Source organism: Tursiops truncatus, chromosome 8, assembly GCF_011762595.2.
Source record: "Tursiops truncatus isolate mTurTru1 chromosome 8, mTurTru1.mat.Y, whole genome shotgun sequence".
NCBI lineage: Eukaryota > Metazoa > Chordata > Mammalia > Artiodactyla > Delphinidae > Tursiops > Tursiops truncatus.
In genome coordinates this window covers 85,396,439-85,408,663 of record NC_047041.1, presented here as the reverse complement: position 1 = coordinate 85,408,663, position 12,225 = coordinate 85,396,439, and positions in this window count along the sequence as shown.

Sequence of the window (12,225 nt, the reverse complement as noted above, 5' to 3'; positions counted from 1 at the left end):
AGTAGGTGGAATACAGAGGATTTTTAGGATACTGTCTTAAATGATACTGATGAATGACACTGATACTACTCTGTATGATACCATAATGGTGGATACATTTCATTATATATTTGTTCAAATCCATAGAATGTACAATGAGCCTTAATGTAAACATGGACTGTGGGTGATGCTGATGTGTTAATGTGGATTCATCATTTGTAACAAATGGACCACTCTGGTTGGAAACTCTGATTTGGAAATGTTGATGATGGGGAGGCTATGAATATGTCGGGCAGGGGGTATTTGGGAAATCTCTGTACCATCTGCTCAATTTTGCTGTGAACCTAAAATTGCTCTAAGAAGGAAAGGTAAAAAAAAAAAAAAAAAAGAACCAAATAGGATTTTTGGAAATAAAAATAAAGTAATTGAATTTAAAAAGACAAAAAAAAAAACCTTCAGAAATGAATAAAATAGTGGTCTGGACATGGTTGGAGAGAGAATTCATGAACTAGAAGATAGATCTGAGGGAATTACCCAGAGGGCAGCATAGAAAGATTAAGAGATGGAGCATATGTAGGGATTTCCCTGGTGGTGCAGTGGTTAACAATCCGCCTGCCAATGCAGGGGACATGGCTTTGAGCCCTGGGCCAGGAAGATCCCACATGCTGCAGAGCAACTAAACCCATGCGCCACAACTACTCAGCCCACATGCTGCAACTACTGAAGCTTGTGCTCTTAGAGCCCATGCTCTGCAACAAGAGAAGCCACCACAATGAGAAGCCCATGCACCACAATGAAGAGTAGCCCCCACTTGCCGCAACTGGAGATAGCCTGCGCACAGCAATGAAGACTCAACACAGCCACAAATAAATAAACTTATAAAAAAAAAAAAGAGAGAGAGATGGGGCATATGTAAAACAACTTGGGCATGGAAGATGGTCTAACACATGCTCAATAATATTTCTAGAAGGAGAGAACAGAAAAAAACCTAAGAGAGATAAAATATGTGAGAGATAAATATTGAGAGATAATGACTGAGAATTTTTCTAGACTGAAAAAAAAGAACTCATTACATTTAAAAAACACACCATGTTCCTATCAGAAAAGAACAAAAATAAATCCACATCCAAATACATCATAATGAAATTACAGGACATCAAAGACAAAGAGAAGATCTTAAAAGAAACCAATTAGAAAATACTAATATTTTAAAAAGAGGAATAAAAAAAGAAAGAAAGACCAAAGGAAAAAGTATAACCTATTCTTTGGAAATAGACAGATTTCCCTTCAAGCCACGGCCCCACCTCTTCAAGCCGTGTGGGAAGTTTACTCTTTGAGTCTTAGATTCCACACCTGTAAAGAAAACATTCAATCCAGGGTTATCATTGCTAATTCCATAGTAACCTTGCAAAATGCCTAACACAAAGTCTTGTTTGTTAATACTTGTTCAGCAAAAAGGAGTTATTAATATTATTGACAGAAGTAATTTCAGAGAGGGCAGACAGAAGAAGCAAGAAGAACTACAATCCTGAAGCCTGTGGAACAAAAACCACATTCACAGAAAGAGAGACAAGAAGAAAAGGCAGAGGGCTATGTACCAGATGAAGGAACAAGATAAAACCCCAGAAAAACAACTAAATGAAGGGGAGATAGACAACCTTCCAGAAAAAGAATTCAGAATAACGATAGTGAAGATGATCCAGGACCTCAGAGAAAGAATGGAGGCAAAGACTGGGAAAATGCAAGAATGTTTAAAAAAAACATAGAAGAATTGAAGAACAAACAAACAGAGATGAACAATACAATAACTGAAATGAAAAATACACTAGAAGGAATCAGTAGCAGAATAACTGAGGCAAAAGAATGGACAAGTGACCTGGAAGACAGAATGGTGGAATTCACTGCTGTGGAACAGAATAAAGAAAAAAGAATGAAAAGAAATGAAGACAGCCTAAGAGACCTCTGGGACAACATTAAACACAACAACATTCGCATTATAGGGGTCCCAGAAGGAGAAGAGAGACAGAAAGGACCCGAGAAAATATTTGAAGAGATTATAGTGGAAAACTTCCCTAACATGGGAAAGGAAATAAGCCACCCAAGTCCAGGAAGCACAGAGAGTCCCAGGTAGGATAAACCCAAGGAGAAACACTCTGGGACACATAGTAATCAAATCGGCAAAAATTAAAGACAAAGAAAAATTATTAAAAGCAGCAAGGGAAAAATGACAAATAACATACAAGGGAACTCCCATAAGGTTAACAGCTGATTTCTCAGCAGAAACTCTACAAGCCATAAGGGAGTGGCATGATATACTTAAAGTGATGAAAGGGAAGAACCTACAACCAAGATTACTCTACCCAGCAAGGATCTCATTCAGATTCGATGGAGAAATCAAAAGCTTTACAAACAAGCAAAAGCTAAGAGAATTCAGCACCACCAAACTAACTCTACAACAAATGCTAAAGGAACTTCTCTAAGTGGGAAACACAAGAGAAGAAAAGGACCTACAAAAACAAACCCAAAACAATTAAGAAAATGGTAATAGGAACATACATATCGATAATTACCTTAAACGTGAATGGATTAAATGCTCCAACCAAAAGACACAGGCTTACTGAATGGATATAAAAACAAGACCCATATATATGCTGCTGTGAAAGACCCACTTCAGACCTACGGACACATTCAGACTGAAAGTGAGGGGATGGAAAAAATATTCCATGCAAATGAAAACCAAAAGAAAGCTGGAGTAGCAATACTCATATCAGATAAAATAGACTTTAAAATAAAGAATGTTACAAGAGACAAGAAAAGACACTACATAATGATCAAGGGATCAATCCAAGAAGAAGACATAAGAATTATAAATATATATGCACCCAACATAGGAGCACCTCAATACATAAGGCAACTGCTAACAGCTATAAAAGAGGAAATCAACAGTAACACAATAATAGTGGGGGACTTTAACAACACCTCACTTACACCAATGGACAGATCATCCAAAATGAAAATAAATAAGGAAACAGAAGCTTTAAATGACACAATAGACCAGATAGATTTAATTGATATTTATAGGACATTCCATCCTAAAACAGCAGATTACACTTTCTTCTTAACTGTTCATGGAAAATTCTCCAGGATAGATCACATCTTGGGTCACAAATCAAGCCTCAGTAAATTTGAGAATATTGAAATCATGTCAAGCATCTTTTCTGACCACAACGCTATGAGATTAGAAATGAATTACAGGGAAAAAACCGTAAAAAACACAAACACATGGAGGCTAAACAATACATTACTAAATAACCAGAAGATCACAGAAGAAATCAAAGAGGAAATCAAAAAATACCTAGACACAAATGACAATGAAAACACAACAATCCAAAACCTATGGGATGCAGCAAAAGCAGTTCTAAGAGGGAAGTTTATAACTATACAAGCCTACCTCAAGAAACAAGAAAAATCTCAAATAAACAATCTAACATTACACCTAAAGGAACTAGAGAAAGAAGAGCAAACAAAACCCAGAGTCAGCAGAAGGAAAGAAATCATAAAGATCAGAGCAGAAATAAATGAAATAGAAACAAAGAAAACAGTAGCAAAGATCAATAAAACTAAAAGCTGGTTCTTTGAGAAGATAAACAAAATTGATAAACCATTAGCAAGACTCATCAAGAAAAAGAGGGAGAGGACTCAAATCAATAAAATTAGAAATGAAAAAGGAGACGTTACAACAGACACTGCAGAAATACAAAGCATCCTAAGAGACTACTACAAGCAACTCTATGCCAATAAAATGGACAACTTGGAAGAAATGGACAAATTCTTTGAAAGGTATAACCTTCCAAGACTGAACCACGAAGAAATAGAAAATATGAACAGACCAATCACAAGTAATGAAATTGAAACTGTGATTCAAAATCTTCCAACAAACAAAAGTCCAGGACCAGATGGCTTCACAGGTGAATTCTATCAAACATTTAGAGCAGAGTTAACAACCATCCTTCTCAAACTCTTCCAAAAATTGCAGAGGAAGGAACACTCCCAAACTCATTCTACGAGGCCACCATCACCCTGATATGAAAACCAGACAAAGATACTACAAAAAGAGAAAATTACAGACGAATAACACTGATGAATATAGATGCAAATATCCACAACAAAATACTAGGAAACAGAATCCAACAACATATTAAAAGGGTCATACAGCATGATCAAGTGGGATTTATCCCAGGGATGCAAGGATTCTTCAATATACACAAATCAATCAATGTGATACACCATATTAACAAATTGAAGAATAAAAACCATATGATCATCTCAATAGATGCAGAAAAAGCTTTTGACAAAATTCAATACCGACTTATGATAAAAACCTTCCAGAAAGTGGGCATAGAGGGAACGTACCTCAACGTAATAAAGACTATATACGACAAACCCACAGCAATCATTCTCAATGGTGAAAAACTGAAAGAAAGCATTTCCTTTAAGATTAGGAACAAGATAAGGTTGTCCACTATCACCACTATTATTCGATATAGTTTTGGAAGTGCTAGCCATGGCAATCAGAGAAAAAAAAAAAAAGGAATATAAATTGGAAAAGAAGAAGTAAAACTGTCACTGTTTGCAGATGACATGATCCTATACATAGAGAATCCTAAATATGCTACCAGAAAACTACTAGAGCTAATGAATGAATTTGGTAAAGTTGCAGGATACAAAATTAATGCACAGAAATCTCTTGCATTCCTATACACTAATGATGAAAAATCTGAAAGAGAAAGTAAGGAAACACTCCCATTTATCATTGCAACAAAAAGAATAAAATATCTAGGAATATACCTATCTAGGGAGACAAAAGACCTGTATGCAGAAAACCATAAGACACTGACGAAAGAAATGAAAGATGATACCAACAGATGGAGAGACATACCATGTTCTTAGATTGGAAGAGTCAATACTATACTACCCAAAGCAATCTACAGATTCAATACAATCCCTATAAAATTACCAATGGCATTTTTTATGGAAGTAGAACAAAAAATCTTAAAATTTGTATGGAGACCCAATGACCCTGAATAGCCAAAGCAGTCTTGAGGGGATAAAAAACGGAGCTGCAGGAATCAGACTCCCTGACTTCAGACTATACTATAAAGCTACAATAATCAAGACAGTATGGTACTGGCACAAAAACAGAAACATAGATCAATGGAACAAGGTAGAAAGCCCAGAAATAAACCCACGCACCTACGGTCAACTAACGTATGACAAAGGAGGCAAGGATATACAATGGAGAAAAGACAGTCTCTTCATTAAGTCGTGCTGGGAAAACTGGATGTAAAAGAATGAAATTAGAACAGTCTCTAACACCATACACAAAAATAAACTCAAAATGGATTAGAGACCTAAATGTAAGACCGGACACTATAAAACTCTTAGAGGAAATCATAGGAAGAACACTCTTTGACATAAATCACAGCAAGATCTTTTTTGATCCACCTCCTAGAGTAATGGAAATAAAAACAAAAATAAACAAATGGGACCTAATGAAACTTCAAAGCTTTTGCACAGCAAAGGAAACCATAAAGAAGACGAAAAGACACCCCTCAGAATGGGAGAAAATATTTGCAAACGAATCAATGGATGAAGGATTAATCTCCAAATACCTTTAATCTCATGCAGCTCAATGCAAATGGTATTAATCAAATACCATTAATCTCATGCAGCTCAATATCAAAAAAAGAAGCAACCCAATGCAAAAATAGGCAGAAGACCTAAATAGACATTTCTCCAAAGAAGACATACAGATGGCCAAGAAGCACATGAAAAGCTGCTCAGCATCACTAATTATTAGAGAAATGCAAATCAGAACTACAATGAGGTATCACCTCACACCAGTTAGAATGGGCATTATCAGAAAATCTACAAACAACAAATGCTGGAGAGGGTGTGGAGTAAAGGGAACCCTCTTGCACTGTTGGTGGGAGTGTAAATTGATAGAGCCACTATGGAGAACAGTATGGAGGTTCCTTAAAAAACTGAAAATAGAATTACCGTATGATCCAGCAATCCCACTACTGGGCATATACCCAGAGAAAACCATAATTCAAAAAGACACAGGCACCCCAATGTTCATTGCAGCACTATTTACAATAGCCAGCACATGGAAGCAACCTAAATGCCCACCGACAGACGAATGGATAAAGAAGAAGTGGTACATATATACAATGGAATATTACTCAGCCATAAAAAGGAACAAAATTGGGTCATTTGTTGAGACATGGACAGATCTAGAGACTGTTATACAGAGTGAAGTAAGTCAGAAAGAGAAAAACAAATATCGTATATTAACGTATATATGTGGAACCTAGAAAAATGGTACAGATGAACTCGTTTGCAGGGCAGAAATTGAGGCACAGATGTAGAGAACAAACATATGGACAGCAAGCGGGGAAAGCGGCAGGGTGGTGGTGGTGGTGGTGTGATGAATTGAGCGATTTGGATTGACATGTATACACTGATGTGTATAAAATTGACGACTAATAAGAACCTGCTGTATAAAATTTAAATTTAAAAAGGAAGTAATTTCCCCATGACATGAACTTCTATAGCATATGATATGAATTTCTACCTTTGCATGAACACAATCTCAGGATGACTAATATTTAAATGCATGTCATATTGCAGAAAGATGGCATCACTGTTGCAGAAAAGCTTAAACCACCATCATGGGACTCCCTCAACCTTCCAAGACAAACTATACAGATCAAGCCTCCCTGCAGTCTTGTCAGCAGGACATCTTCAGAAATACTATGAGAATCCCTCTTTTTGTAGTTTCCTTTTCTTCGAGACTTCCCTAAAATTCAAAGATAAACACAAGGGCAACTTGTAAGACTTCTTTGACTTCCCCACCTTCAGACCAGTTTACAAAGTCTGCTGTGTGGCCCCATAGCACTTTCCTCTTTTATACCATTGATCACATTTTGTTTCTGCTAGATTATTTTCCATCTTCCCCACTAAACTCTAAGCTCCTTGAAGGCAGGTACCTTATCTATCTTGCTTGCCTTTGACTCCACATGACCTAGCATATGACCTGAAACTTTTTAAGGAGACATCGAAAAAGTTACTGAGTCTTCAGGTAGAGAAAAGAGACTGGAAGTTAGGGATGAAATTCATTTGCATGGTTGCTGTACATAAAAACATGGCACTTTTCTAGAGTTGAAAGGGATTCTAGAGAACATCTAGTCTTCCCATTGTTTTTCCAGATGAGGAAAATGAGGAATTCATCAATTGGTATGAAAACCCAGGGGTATTAAATGGTGGAAATCAGACCCAAACCCAGTTTTACCAGTTCCCAAATGATACTGCTTACATTCTATCATGTTGCCTCCAGGACGAGGATCACAGTTGTGTAAGTGAAAGAAGACAGACAAAAAAGGACAAATATTGTATGATTCCATTTATATGAAATATTGAGACTAGGCAAGTTCATAGAGATAGAAAGTAGATTAGAAGTTACCAGAGGCTGGGGCAAAGGAGGAATGGGGATATATGGCTTAATGGGGTTATATGGCTTAATGATGACAGAGCTTGTTTGGACTGATGAAAAAATTTTGGAAATAGATAGTGGTATGGTTGCATCACATTCGTATCACTGAACTGTACACTTAACAACGGTTAGAATGGCACATTTTGTGATGTGTATATTTTATCACAACTAAAAAGAAAAAAAAAGATCATGGCTATGGTCATTCCCTACTCTCCTTGCTTCTTCAGGCCATTTGTAAGATGGGGACAAAGACTTTAACAAGCATTTAAAAAATTACTAAGAGGAAGGTGTAAACAGGCAGAGACAAATGCATGATGTAGGACCATCAAATTAAAGGTGACACTTCTCTATTATTAACTCACAATTTCTCAGCAAAGTAAAATCTGTGGGCTGATACTGGAAAAAGGCCAGTTCCATAAGCTATTTAGTTTTTTCTGGATAGGGTGTAATATAACTGTTAGAGCCATAAAAGATACCATATGGCATCAAAGAAAGGGAAAAAAAAGAGCTCTTTTTTTGTTGTTGTTATTCAATGAACAATCAGTTCTCTATTCTCCTAAGAAAAATTAAGGTACCGTTAAGGGAAAAAATTCAGAAGTGTCAAGAAAACATATTCAGAATGGAAAGAAAGTTGAATAGATAAATAAAATGAGGATTCCTTTAGCTATATTTGATGGAGTCCTGCAGAGAAAAAAATTCCAGCTAGGCAGCATTGAGACATAGTTTATTAATGCAGTTTCTACCACAGCAGGACACAGAAAGAGAAGTTGGTAAAACAGTCACATTAAAAAATTATGACTCCTACATCTGATCTTTATGAACACACAGAGAAGAAACTGTCCCCTTGAGTCATCCTTGGGCCACGTTGAGGCAGAGACGCAAAGAATTTTTTTTTTCCTTCCAAAGCCACGCAACAACACTATTTGCTCCCACATGGCAAGAACAGACCGAAAGTTATGTCCCACCCACATTTAGGGGATCTCGAAGGTGTTCATAAAACGACCCTAGGTGAGATTTTGAGCAGTTCTTCCAATTACGTTTTGAAATATACATCCGTCTTTTGTTTTTAAAGAGTGTAGAAAATTGAAATCTGCTTGTATTCTCTTTGGGGAAAAAATTATAGTAGGTGGTGAACTGGTTATAAATGGAATTTCCCTAGAATCTTAGAGCTGGAAAGGAGCTTACCAATCACCTAATCCAGTATTTTGCATAGTGTAGACTATGCCGCACTGATGAGTTATTAAATCAGTTTAGAGGGTCACGACTAGCATTGGGAAGTAGAGGAAGAGGAGGAATAGAATAAAATTGAATTGAATATAAAAGTGTGTTGTACAGACAGTTTTGTGGAACTTGTTTCAGTTGAGTAGAGTGTGTGTGCATGTGTGTGTGCGCGCCCGTGCGTGCGTGGGCACACGCGCGCGCATGCTGGGTCACAATGTAAAGCGTGTGTCTTACTGTGAGTTCTGGTGACAAAAATAGTAAACTTACCAGTCTAATCAAACACCCCCTGTTCCAGGTAAGACACCTGGAGCCAGAGAGGGAAATGACTTTCCCAAGTCACATGACTCAGAAGTAGCCTGAATCTCTTGACTCGCAATATCCTTTCCACTTGACTCTAATGATTAAAGTATGCTTGGAGGTGGGTGTCAACTCTTGCCCTGGGATTTCCATCCACCTTGGAAGCTGACATTCTATTTCTTTCTGGAGCAATTCCCGTGCTTCTGGGTCAACCGGAGTCCCCGCTCTTTCTTTAATACTCCTGCCAACCTTACACCACAGGGATCAGTGGCTCTGTGGGAGGGGTCAGATGTGTGGAGGGACAAATGATCAGTGCCCAGGCTTGGAGGATTCATGGCAACTGGGTAGCTCAGAAGGCGCACAATTCCACAGCTTACTGCTCCCTGGAGCTGATGAGCCATATGAGAAACAGAATCACAGCCTCCCTGTGAAAAAGAGGGGGCTGCATGTGACGACTCACACAGAGGGCAATCTCAGAAAGGAGACAACCAGCTGACAACTGTGGGCTTTAGGTAATTCCTGCCAGACTCATGCACTCTGGCTGGTTTTCCTGAGCCAAAATAGAAGCATGTAGAAGGTGTTCTATGATTGCAGAGACACAGCAGGATTATGAAAGAGGAGACTGCCTGGGACCCAAAATGCCTCTGGTTTTGACTTGAGAAGAAAATGATCTATTCCACGAATAAACAACACTCTGTATTGCATTTACCCTGTGCCAGGCACTGTTCTGAGAATGCTACAAATAGTTACTCATTTAATCCACATAACCAACCTCTAGGCCTTAAGAGGACTCTCCTAGCTGCGGTGGTAGGCAGAAGGTGGAGAAGTGTTGAGAGGTGTTAAAATAATTTGTTTTTCTCCCTGATTCGAAGACAGGAGGGCAAGTACTCTTAATAGAGTTTAGAACTATGTCATTGACAAAGTGAATTAATCAACAGTCAAATCCAGGGAATAAAGGTCAACTGCCTACTTTCTCATGGCAGAAGGAAATTGGAGGAGGTTTGTTCTTCTTGCAAAGATTCATCACTTTTTGATGCTTTCCAGAAGTGATGATGGATTTGCAATGATCCATCTACTTTAAAAAAAATCACCCTCATATATTTGTAGTATAGCTGCCTGTGGTACAGGGGGTCTGCTTGGGTCCTGAAACCACCCACTCGAGCCCACATAGAGATCAAGCCTCTGCCCCTGGCCATATGATCCAGTGCTTTGCATAGGATCATATGCTAGAATAGGGTTCTCAAGCACTTAAAAATTCGTTTATTACTAATTTCAAAAACTGGACCTCATCTTGGACATTTTTAGATTTGGCTTTGATGATGAAAATTAGTAGAAATTTACTGAAGTGTAAGAAAGGCAGGAGTATTTTTTTTTTTTTTTAGAGCAATAGGAAGTGAGGTTTTTTTTAAAAGTACCTATGTGTGTCCTTATGTTTTATATGTTAACATTTACATCCCACAATACTCTGACTGAATGTCCATTTCATAAATGAGGGAACTAAGATAAATGACTTGCTGAAAGTAAACAGGTGAGGGACAGAATTCAGAATATAGTCTGCCTGCAGAACCTCTTACTCTTTTACACCATGCTGCAGCCCGAAAGTTCTTTTTCTTTTTCTTCATCTGAAAAATGATTTGGTCCTAGCAGCATTCACTGACCATGGCAAAACATTAATTGATCTTTCCATGTCACAGACTACCGATTATCCACAAGGAATGGCAACAGGTAAAACCTCTTCTCTGTAATTAAGTCTTGGTTCCCTTAACAACTCCACCATGTAATTAAACTTATTTCTCGAACAGGCAGATACGGTTCACTAAAGAATCTGAGAAGTGCCATTTAAATTATGCTTCGTTTCTTGCTCTGGGTTAACCGTGGTCAAGTCTGGGCTTGAAACTGAAGTTTAGGAGGAATGTGGAGAATGCAGCTGGCCCAGAATTTACCAGTGCAGAAGTTATATGGGAGTCAGGGTATATTTCCTGTGCATCTGTGAAACTTCTAACCTAGCTCTGCCCATGGTTTTCCTCCATGAACACGTCGGGTAAGCATGCAGATTGCTGAATATTTATCCTTTTCTTGGAGCAGCCTCTGCTGATTTGGGCAGGAAATCTCATATAGTTATCAATCATCAGAAATGGAAAATGTTTCTTTTTGTAAGAGGTAACTATCAGAGGTTTCACATTAACAATGTCTTGAAAAAGATGTATTTGCCGTTATCACTACCCTGTATCACGAAAATCTTTGGCTTACGCTACAAACTTTATGGACCCTTTTTTGAGCTGGCTTAGCAGAGGCACTGAAACATAAGGATGGCATTAAATCGTTAAATTACATGCTGTGTTGTAATGCACAGTGAGAAGGGAAACCCAGAGATTTAATACCATCACGAGTCTATAAAACCCTAGGTTTACAAATGCAAGTCAAATAAAAATCTATTAAAGTAGCCAAAAGTTGCTTTGAGTTAAAGGTCATTAAATAAAAAGAAGATAACAGGCAAGATCATTTGGACCCACATATCAAATAAAATGCCAAGATAAAACACCAATGGGTCATTAAAAAAAAAAAAAGACACAAACTGACTGCCTCTCCTCTCCCCTATGGGTCAAAAAGAAGCTTAAGAAAATACAAAGACATTTCCTGTTTGAAGTCACCAAGAAGGGTCCAAATGCCATATACAAAGTACTACACACATTCCTGGTTTCACAATGGCTGCTCTGAGGGGACCATGCAATTAGTGCTTGGGGGGGCAGGGAACAGTACAATCTCTTACGAGAGCTGGATGAGTCCAGATGTTGGAGATTATGATCTCCTGGATGCAATGGAATTTATGCTGGGAGATTAAAGAGAAGAATTAATTTATGACTTTCTCTACCTGTATGCAGTTTGTGCTCAGCTTATCTGTACGCATTGTGATGCGTGGTACTTGCAATGCTGAAAATCAGGTGCAACACGTGACCACAGCGGTTAAGTTTAAAGGGGGGAGGCTTTTATCATATTTCAGTCTATACATCTGGTTCTATCATATTTTCCAAATGATTAATATAGGATTAAATTACAGTGAAATCCTTTTATATCACAGTTTTATTGGCCAGGAAATAGAATACTTTCCGTCCATGTCTCTCTCCATCATCCCGCATGTTCTATGCTGAACTCTGAAATTTCCAGCAGGAGGG